Genomic DNA, 11,620 nt, shown 5'->3' on the forward strand with positions numbered 1-11,620 from the left:
CTCCCACCCCCCACCACTCCAGCAACCCTCAGTTTGTTTCCTGAGATTAAGAATTCCTCATATCAGTGAGGTCATATGATACATGTCTTTCTCTGATTGACTTATTTCACTCAGCATAACACCCTCCAGTTCCATCCACGTCGTTGCAAATGGCAAGATCTCATTCCTTTTGATGGCTGCATAATATTCCATTGTGTATATATACCACATCTTCTTTATCCATTCATCTGTCGATGGACATCTTGGCTTTTTCCACAGTTTGGCTATTGTGGATATTGCTGCTATAAACATCGGGGTGCACGTACCCCTTCAGGGCCCTACATTTGTATCTTTGGGGTAAATACCCAGTAGTGCAATTGCTGGGTCATATGGTAGCTCTATTTTCAACTCTTTGAGGAACCTCCATACTGTTTTCCAGAGTGGCTGCACCAGCTTGCATTCCCACCAACAGTGTAGGAGGGTTCCCCTTTCTCCACATCCCCGCCAACACCTGTCATTTCCTGACTTGTTAATTTTAGCCATTCTGACTGGTGTGAGGTGGTATCTCATGGAGGTTTTGATTTGGATTTCCCTCATGCCGAGCGATGTTGAGCACTTTTTCATGTGCCTGTTGGCCATTTGGATGTCTTCTTTGGAAAAAATGTCTGTTCATGTCTTCTGCCCATTTCTTGATTGGATTATTTGTTCTTTGGGTGTTGAGTTTGATAAGTTCTTTATAGATTTTGGATACTAGCCCTTTATCTGAGATGTTATTTGCAAATATTTTCTCCCATTCTGTCGGTTGTCTTTTGGTTTTGTGGACTGTTTCTTTTGCTGTGCCAAAGCTTTTTATCTTGATGAAATCCCAGTAGTTCATTTTTGCCCTTGCTTCCCTTGCCTTTGGTGAGGTTTCTAGGAAGAAGTTGCTGCAGCTGAGGTCGAAGAGGTTGCTGCCTGTGTTCTCTTTTAAGATTTTGATGGACTCCCGTCTCACATCTAGGTCTTTCAACCATTTGGAGTCTATTTTTGTGTGTGGTGTAAGGAAATGGTCCAGTTTCATTCTTCTCCATGGGGCTGTCCAATTTTCCCAACACCATTTGTTGAAGAGGCTGTCTTTTTTCCATTGGACATTCTTTCCTGCTTTGTCAAAGATGAGTTGACCATAGAGTTGAGGGTCCATTTCTGGGCTCTCGATTCTGTTCCATTGATCTATGTGTATGTTTTTGTACCAGTACCGTACTGTCTTGATGATGACAGCTTTGTAATAGAGCTGGAAGTCCGGGATTGTGATGCCGCCAGCTTTGCTTTTCTTTGTCAATATTCCTCTGGCTATTCGGGGTCTCTTCTGGTTCCATACAAATTTTAGGATGATTTGTTCCATTTCTTTGAAAAAAGTGGATGGTATTTTGATGGGGATTGCATTGAATGTGTAGACTGCTCTAAGTAGCATTGACATCTTCACAATGTTGGTTCTCCCAATCCATGAGCATGGAACGTTTTTCCATTTCTTTGTGTCTTCTTCAATTTCTTTCATGAGTATTTTATAGTTTTCTGAGGACAGATCCTTTGCCTCTTTGGTTAAATTTATTCCTAGGTATCTTACGGTTTTGGGTGCAATTGTAAATGGGATCGACTCCTTGATTTGTCTCTCTTCTGTCTTGTTGGTGTATAGGAATGCCACTGATTTCTGTGCATTGATTTTATATCCTGCTACTTGACTGAATTCCTGTATGAGTTCTAGCAGTTTTGGGGTGGAGTCTTTTGGGTTTTCCACATACAGTATGATATCATCTGCAAAGAGTGAGAGTTTGACTTCCTCTTTGCCGATTTGGATGCCTTGGATTTCTTTTTGTTGTCTGATTGCTGTGGCTAGGACTTCTAATACTATGTCGAATAGCAGTGGTGAGAGTGGACATCCCTGCCGCGTTCCCGACCTTAGGGGAAAAGCTCTCAGCTTTTCCCCATTGAGAATGATATTCGCTGTAGGTTTTTCATAGATGGCTTTTATGATATTGAGGTAAGTACCCTCTATCCCTATACTCTGAAGAGTTTTGATCAAGAAAGGATGCTGTACTTTGTCAAATGCTTTTTCTGCATCTATTGAGAGGATCATATGATTCTTGTTCTTTCTTTTGTTAATGTATTGTATCACGTTGATTGATTTGCGGATGTTGAACCAGCCTTGCAGCCCAGGGATAAATCCCACTTGGTCGTGGTGAAGAATCCTTTTAATGTACTGTTGGATCCTATTGGCTAGTATTTTGGTGAGAATTTTTGCATCCATGGTCATCAAGGATATTGGTCTGTAATTCTCCTTTTTGATTGGGTGTTTGTCTGGTTTGGGCATCAAGGTAATGCTGGCCTCATAAAATGAGTTTGGAAGTCTTCCTTCCATTTCTATTTTTGGAACAGTTTCAGGAGAATAGGTATTAATTCTTCTTTAAATGTCTGATAGAATTCCCCTGGGAAGCCATCTGGCCCTGGGCTTTTGTTTCTTGGGAGATTTTTGATGACTGCTTCAATTTCCTTAGTGGTTATAGGTCTGTTCAGGTTTTCTATTTCTTCCTAGTTCAATTTTGGTAGTTGATACTCTCTAGGAAAGCATCTATTTCTTCCAGGTTATCTAATTTGCTGGCATAGAGTCGCTCATAATATGTTCTTATAATTATTTGTATTTCTTTGGTGTTGGTTGTGATCTCTCCTCTTTCATTCATGATTTTGTTGATTTGGGTCATTTCTCTTTTCTTTTTGATAAATCTGGCCAGGGGTTTATCAATCTTGTTAATTCTTTCAAAGAACCAGCTCCTAGTTTTGTTGATCTGTTCTACTGTTCTTTTGGTTTCTATTTCATTGATTTTTGCTCTGATCTTTATTATTTCTCTTCTCCTGCTGGGTTTAGGCTTTATTTGCTGTTTTTTCTCTAGCTCCTTTAGGTGTAGGGTTAGGTTGTGTATTTGAGACCTTTCTTGTTTCTTGAGAAAGGCTTGTATTGCTATATACTTTCCTCTCAGAACTGCCTTTGCTGCATCCCAAAGATTTTGAACAGTTGTGTTTTCATTTTCATTGGTTTCTCTGAATTTTTTAAATTCTTCTTTAATTTCCTGGTTGACCCATTCATTCTTTAGTAGGATGCTCTTTAGCCTCCATGTATTTGAGTTCTTTCCGACTTTCCTCTTGTGAATGAGTTCTAGTTTCAAAGCATTGTGGTCTGAAAATATGCAGGGAATAATCCCAATCTTTTGGTACCGGTTGAGACCTGATTTGTGACCTAGGATGTGATCAATTCTGGAGAATGTTCCATGGGCACTAGAGAAGAATGTGTATTCCGTTGCTTTGGGATGGAATGTTCTGAATATGTCTGTGAAGTCCATTTGGTCCAGTGTGTCATTTAAAGTCTTTATTTCCTTGTTGATCTTTTGCTTAGATGATCTGTCCATTTCAGTCAGGGGGGTGTTAAAGTCCCCCACTATTATTGTATTGTTGTCAAGGTGTTTCTTTGCTTTTGTTATTAATTGCCTTATATCATTGGCTGCTCCCATATTAGGGGCATAGATATTTACAATTGTTAGATCTTCTTGTTGGATAGAGCCTTTACATAGGATATAGTGTCCTTCTTCATCTCTTATTACAGTCTTTGTTTTAAAATCTAATTTGTCTGATATAAGGATTGCCACCCCAGCTTTCTTTTGGTGTCCATTAGCACGGTAAATGGTTTTCCATCCCTTCACTTTCAATGTGGGAGTGTCTTTGGGTCTAAAATGAGTCTCTTGCAGACAGCATATCGATGGGTCTTGTTTTTTAATCCAATCTGATAGTCTGTGTCTTTTGATTGGGGCATTTAGCCCATTTACATTCAGGGTAACTATTGAAAGATATGAATTTAGTGCCATTGTATTGCCTGTGGGGTGACTGTAACTGTATATTGTCTGTGTTCCTTTCCGATCTATGCTGCTTTTAGGCTCTCTCTTTGCTTAGAGGACCCCTTTCATTATTTCTTGGAGGGCTGGTTTCGTGTTTGTGAATTCCTTTAGTTTTTGTTTGTCCTGGAAGCTTTTTATCTCTCCTTCTATTTTCAATGACAGCCTAGCTGGACATAGTATTCTTGGCTGCATATTTTTCTCGTTTAGTGCTCTGAAGATATCATGCCAGTCCTTTCTGGCCTGCCAGATCTCTGTGGATAGGTCTGTTGCCAGTCTAATATTTCTACCATTGTAGGTTACATATCTCTTCTCCCGAGTTGCTTTCAGGATTTTCTCTTTGTCTCTGAGACTCGTAAGTTTTACTATTAGATGTCGGGGTGTTGACCTATTTTTATTGATTTTGAGAGGGGTTCTCTGTGCCTCCTGGATTTTGATGCCTGTTTCCTTCCTCACATTAGGGAAGTTCCCTGCTAATATTTGCTCCAATATACCTTCTGCCCCCCTCTCTCTCTCTTCTTCTTCCGGGATCCCAATTATTCTAATGTTGTTTCGTCTTATCGTATCGCTTCCCTCTCGAATTCTGCCCTCATGATCCTGTAGTTGTTTCTCTCTCTTTTTCTCAGCTTCTTTATTTTCCATCATTTGGTCTTCTATATCACTGATTCTCTCTTCTGCCTCATTTATCCTAGCAGTTAGTGCCCCCAGTTTTGATTGCACCTCATTAATAGCCTTTTTGATTTCGACTTGGTTAGATTTTAGTTCTTTTATTTCTCCAGAAAGGTTTCTCTAATAACTTCCATGCTTTTTTCAAGCCCAGCTAGTATCTTTAAAGTCATGATTCTGAACTCTAGGTCCGACATCGTACTAATGTCCGTATTGAGTAGGTCCCTGCCAGATGGTACTACCTCTTGTTCTTTTTGTTGAGGTGATTCTTTTCTTCTTGTCATTTTGTCCAGAGGAGAATAGATGAATGAGAGAACAAAATGCTAACAGGTTAACAACGTCCCCAGAAAATATACTCTAATCAAATCAGAAAAGACCTGAAACCAGGGGAAAAGAAAGGGAAAGAAAGAAAAAAGAAAGAGAAAAAAAAAGAAAAAGATAAAAACAAACAAAAAGGGAACAAAACAAAAAAAACCAGAATATGATCAAATATGATCAGGCTGGTGCATAGATCAGTGCCACACACTAGATTTTGGGTGTATTTTAGTCTGTTAGAATAAGTGCCTCCTAAAATTTTAAAGAATGAAATACTTATATATGTACAAAATAAGGGTTGATATGATGAAGGGATGGAATATGACTGTAAAGATGAAAATTATAAAAAATTTTTAAAAAGGAATTGATAAGAAGATGTTTGAATAAAAGAAAGAAGAGGGTTAAAAAAAGGAAAGAAAGAAAGAAAAAAAAAGGTCGGGGGAGAGAATGTAATCAGGCAGGAAACTAGAACAAAGCCATCCATTAGAGATTTAGGGTATATTAGGGTATATGTTAGAAGAAACTGTGTCTCAAAATTTTAAAGAGAGAACAACTTATATATATATCTGCCAAAAATAAGGGTAACTACTATGAAGGGATAGAATATGACTCTAAAAATGAAAAATAAAAATGGTTTTTTAAAGATTTTATTTATTTATTTGAGAGAGAGAATGAGATAGAGAGAGAGAGCATGAGAGGGGAGAGGGTCAGAGGGAGAAGCAGACTCCCCGCCGAGCAGGGAGCCCGACGCGGGACTCGATCCCGGGACTCCAGGATCATGACCTGAGCCAAAGGCAGTCGCCCAACCAACTGAGCCACCCAGGCGCCCAAAAAAATGTTTTTTTAAAAAAAGGGATTGATAAGATGTTGGTTGAAAAAGGGAAAAGGAAAAAGTAAAAAAAAAAACAATTAAAAAAATTAACTTTGAAAGACTAATGAATCATGGTAAAAAAGCCATGAATTCTCTGTGCAGTATTCCCCTAGCGCTGGAGTTCTCCCGTTCTCCTTGATCGGTAAACTTGGTCTTGGCTTGTTGGCTGTTCCTGCTGATCTTCTGGGGGAGGGGCCTGTTGCCGTGGTTCCCAAATGTCTTTGCCGGAGGCAGAATTGCCCCGCCCTTGCCGGTCCGGGCTAAGGAAGCTGCTCTGGTTTGCTCTCGGGAGCTTTTGTTCCCTGCAAGCTTTCCGTACAGTGTTGGAGGACGAGAGTGAAAATGGCGGCCTCCCAATCTCTGTCCCAGAGGAGCTGAGAACTCGGGGCCCCGCTCCTCAGTGCGCCCCCAGAGAAAAGCAGTCACTCCCATCTTCCGGGTCTCCGGCCGCACTCCGTGCTCACCCGGCCTGTGACCGAGCGTTTCTATCTCTGGCACCTGACCCCGTGTGGAGTCTCCAAACCCAGCAGATCCCTGCTGTGTGCTCCTGGGCCGCTCCTCTCGGGGGAGGAAGGGGAGTCTCCCCGGCTCTGCCGCTTGTTGGGTCCCTGCTGGGGGAGCCGTGGCCCGACTGTGTCGCAGATGACAGTTTATGGCCACCCCGAGCTGAGAGCCCGCGCCTCGGCTCCGTCTCTGCAGCCGGCTTCCCCGCTCCGATCCCTGGGAGCTCTGCCGCACTCAGGCACCCCCGGTCTTTCTGTGACCCCGAGGGTCCTGAGACCACACTGTCCCGCGAGGTTTCCACCCCCGCTTAGCCACTGCAGCGACGTCCCTCAGCGGAGCCAACTTCTAAAAGGTCCCATTTTGTGCTCCGCGGCTCTAGCACTTGCCAGAAGCGGCCGACGGAGGCCCCCCTCCCCCCCCCCCCGCCGTCTATCCTCCCGAATATCGCCTCGGATTCACTTCTCTGCACGTCCTACCTTCCAGAAAGTGGTCGCTTTTCTGTTCTGAGAGTTGTTGCTATTCTTTTCTTCGATCTCCTGTTGAGTTCGTAGGTGTTCAGAATGGTTTGATCCCTATTCAGCTGAATTCCTGAGACCAGACGAAATCCAGGTCTCCTACTCCTCCGCCATCTTGCTCCGCCCCTATCAGAGTAATTTTTAGATACAGCTCTGTGTCATTTACATACTGGGAAAAAATACTCTTCTGAGGCTGCCTAAAATAAACAAACAAAGAAATAAATAAATAAAAAATAAAAATAAAACATATACTTAGCATTCCTACGTAATCCTATGAGAAATGAAAATATCCACCTGCAATATTATTTGTATGATGATGTTTAGACGAGCCTTGTTCATAATATACCAAAAATTGAAAATACCCAAATTTCATCAAGAACTGGAATATATATTGTGACATATTCATACAATGGAGTACTGTTGAATAATAAAAAGGAATAAATACTGATGTATAAAAGAAAAAAAAGGAACCCAGCGCCCTCCTCTGTAACCCGGCGATCATGATTCCTGTGCCTTCATATTGACCCTCCGTAAGTGCTGGTTGCTCTCCTCCTGCCTCTTGACCCCCTTCCTGCCCCCCATTCCCACACCCTGATAATCACCCCACCTCCTGCCTGGCGTAACCTGTGGGTCCTCCATGGGCTCACCTTCTCCCCCTGATTTCAGGGATGTCACCCAACTCTGCGCAGGGCCCTGCAGCCCCGAGGAGAGACTCTCAAAGTCCTGTGTTGTGCTCAGGACTCCTCGTCCCCATGCTGGAAATTACTACAATATTCACTAACTGCAGACACGTGGTGACGCTTGCACTGACACAATAATGTTGGGAATGTCGCACAAAGTAAAATGCCGAGTTATTCATCTGCAATAAAGGCTGACCTGTCTGGGGTCAGGAGCCCAAGGACACCCACTTGGCATTCACAGGGTCTCCCCACACAAAGGGGGCTTGCTGGATGGATCGCAAAAGTACAGGGTGTGGGTTGCTTCTCCCACACCAGGAGCTTCTGGAAATTTCCAACCCACTGGACACAGCTCCCTGGTGGGCAGAGAGCTCATGACCCTGAGCCCGAAGACACGTGCTGGGCAGTGTGGCTTCTGTGCTGACATTGGGCTTCAGGCTGGACACCCTCCTGGAGACGCAGGGACTCCGTCCCTGGCTGGGGGAGTGCGGACTCTGGGACCAGACACAGTGAGGCTGTCTCCTCTTCCCCACACCTTCCCTGCATGTGCCTAGACACAGCGCTGGACGGCCCTGAGCCCCCGAGCTCTCGGCACAGTGGGGATGGGCAGCTGCTGCAGGAGTCGCTGGGTGAGTCCCTGGGGTCTGTGTGGGGCCGGTGAGCTCACCCAGGCTTGCAGGCACCGCCACTCTCCATAGTGCCCAGGCCAAGATCCTGGGGCCACCTCGGACCTCCCCTCCTCATGTACCCCACATCTGACCCATCAGCAGTCCTGTCGACTGCAAAGTATTTCACGAATCTCCCACATCCCACCCCCTCCACCGTATCTCCATTCTACCCGTGAAGAACCTGGAGCTCCTCTCGCTAAACTGTCCAGGGCGGTGAAGCCAGGAGGGGGCAGAGCCGCCTTTGAAGCCTAGGGCTTTGGCTCTAGATTCCCCGTTTCTGAGTTGAGGCCAAGCCACCAGTAGCCCCTCCTCTGGGTCCTCTCCCAGGCTCCCCCCTCGCCACGAGGCCCTGCACTGTGTCCCCCACAGTCGGCCACGGGGGCCTCTCTGCTGGCCTCACGCCCTGCCCCCATGCCGCTCAGCATGCTCTGCTGACCCCCCATCCCACCTAGGAAGATCCAGGGGCTCCCGGATCTCCCCCACCCCTCTCCCTGCTGCTGCCATCTCTCCCCTGCAGCCCGAGCCCGACGCAGCTTCTCCAGCGCTGCGGGCAGCTCCCTGCTTGGGGCCTTGGCTCAGGTCACCTCTGCCTGCGACGTCCTTCCACGCACCTCCACGGCTCCCGCTCACTCCGACTCAGCCTCTGCCACCTCCCCAGAGAGACCCTGGAACACCAGCTCCCCTGCCTGACTCTGCTTCCTGTGTTCCTCCCACTGGCCCCCCTGACCTCATATCTCCTCAGTCACTTGCTTATTTCCAGTGTCGCCCCAAAAATACAAGTTCTTGAAGGCTGGGGATTAATTTTGTTCACTTGTGTACCCCCAGCACTGAGCACAATAGTAAGCACTCCATCAACAGGCTTGGAGGTGGGATCGCCTAGTGGTTAAAGCTCAGATTCTAGAGGCAGACCTTCTGTCTGGCCTCAAATCCCAGCTCTGCCCCTTACTGGCTTCATGATCTCAGAAATCCTAGCAAGAGGCACTTTGCTTTCTTCATCTGTGAATTGAGTTTACTATAGTATTTATATGATAAATTAGTAGTTATATCATCACACCCTAGGAAGGTGGCTAGCTTATAATAAGTGATAGATAGTTAAATACTTGTAGAATTATAGATTATAAATACTATTGTTTTAACCAGAAACATGGTTTATGTATGTTAGTTGGAGGGGAGAAGGTGAGGGAGAGCCATGGAAGAGAAAATACCTACATCTGTCATGATGGAAAGTACAATGTGCCTAAAATTTATCTGAAAATAGTAACATAAGAGCATTATTTTTAAAAAAGTATATTTTTTAGAAACACGGAGGTAAATGCCATAAGAAATCGTTAAGTATTGAAAGCGATGGCTCCTGCTGGTCAAGGACCCTTGGGCTCAGGTTTCCTCACTGTGGACATTGCTGAGATCAGGATATGTGTTTGCATGATGTTACTTAGTGGTACATAAAGTACTGATGTATCTATATGTAATGCATACAATGTAGCTTTGATAAAACACAGTAGCCACTATGAACTGTGAGAAAGTAGGACCGGCTCCCCTGGAGCAGAGGGGCTGTGGGAAATATAGGTGGAGGGGAGACTTTTTATTCTGGAAACATTTGGTCTAATTTTCAATCATATGTGTACAACATGAGCTTCGTCATCAGGAGCTCCCTGCCAGAGAGAACATAGAACAATTTATTTCTACTGTGTTATTACATTTTTAAACATTAAGTTAACAAACTTCAGACTACTTTTTTGGAAGTAGACTCTAAGCCCAATGTGGGGATTGAACTCTCCACCCCCAGAGTAAGACTTGCATGCTCTTCCCACTGAGCCAGCCAGGAGCCCCAAGACTACACTGTAAATTAGGTATTATTTGTTGAGTACATAATGCTAGCCACTGATGATGTTTTTCATTTAATCCTGTGAACAGCTTGATGAGCTCAGTCCCCTCACCATCCTCACTGGGCCCAGCAGAAATCAGAGGCACAGGCTGGGTGACTTGCCCAGGGTCGCACAGCCCAGAGGGGATCTCAGGCAGGAGCCGTAGCTCTGATGCTCCAGGTGGGGACCAGGTGGGACATGCCCTCAGGGACCCCAGCACCCACACTCTACATCTCAGAGTGTCTCCACCTGCCTGATGGAAGTGCCTCAGAAAAGAAAGGCAGCCCAGAGAAATGAGGAGGCAGGGAGGGACAGGGTGACAGACACCTCACTGGGGAGCAGGGTGTGCTGCTGACTTTTCCCAGTCCTTCCAGGCAGGCTCCACTTTCAGGGATCAAAACATTCCCTCAGGGCCAGGTGAGTCCCCCAAATGACCTGCCACCCCAGGAAACCCTGGCCCATCTCCCCTCCCTGGGCAATCTGCCTTCATGTCTCAAGGGGTGAGGCGGGGACCCCTGTCCTCCTGAGGCTCTTTCACCCCAGACACCTGGATCAAGAGCTTGGATCTCAGACTCAGGATCCTCAAGTGTTCCCCCATTCCCAACGGTAACCCACCCAACGCTGACCCGGCCCAAGTACAGTCGTGGAACGGCAGATCCCCCGCCCTAACCCGGAGTCTGCACCCCTCCTACATCAGGACCTCACCCCGGATTGCTCACCTGGGCTCCTACCTTCCAGGTTGGGCTCCTAATCCCTGACTCCTGGCTGCACAGTTAGGTCTATACCGCCGGCCTTTGTCCACCTGCCAGCCCGTCCCAGTCTCTCTGGCGCTGACCACCCGACCTGCCCCTGTGGGGGGTGTGGGAGCAAAGGGAGAGGCTCCCCGGCCCCGCCCCCCTTGGGCAGCGCCTGTGCCCCCCAAGCCTCCCTGGGCAGCCTCGCTCCAGGCCCTGAGCGCAGACACCAGCGCCACCTGGCGGCCGAGGACCGAACTGCCGCTAGAGACTTCCTGCAAAGAAGCCTTCCCACCTCAGCTCACTTGCACACACAGGTCAGGAGCACCTACTGTGTGCAGCACGGGGCAAGCAGAGACAGGAAGCTAAGCCATTGTCCTAGCGGAGCCCACGGGCCAGCAGGAGGCAGAAGCACAGATCCTTTCAGGGAAGGGGGTTGGATCCTCCACGCAGAGGCTCCGGAGCATTTTCTTTCACCCCGGGAACAAGAGCAGCTCAGGGCGACAGGGAAACACAGCAGGAAGGGGGGCAGAAAGAGACTCAAATCCATCGACAGGGAACATGTCAACAACATGATGACAGGTGTGACAACAGTAACTGAAGACCAAATACAAGTTCAGGTAGAAAACACTAAGCAACCACAAAGAGAGAGTTTAAATTCCTACGGACCTAACAATAGGGCCTGGAGATGGAGAAATGTCAGAAAGCAATCCGGAAAATCCAAATGAAAATACTGCTGGAAATCCCAGGGTCAATGACCCAATACACACTTCCTGCAGAGGAGTCTTTCCCTCTGGGGGACAGGCCCACACAGATGAGAGGGGAGGCAGGAGCCCGGGTCACCCCTGACATGGACAGACACTGGCCAGCCTGGCAGGCGGCTCCCTGCACACTCAGCTGCACGGGCCT

Source organism: Eumetopias jubatus, unplaced genomic scaffold (genome assembly GCF_037043125.1).
Source record: "Eumetopias jubatus isolate StellerSeaLion01/CBP00866 unplaced genomic scaffold, mEumJub1_p1.0 scaffold_12, whole genome shotgun sequence".
NCBI lineage: Eukaryota > Metazoa > Chordata > Mammalia > Carnivora > Otariidae > Eumetopias > Eumetopias jubatus.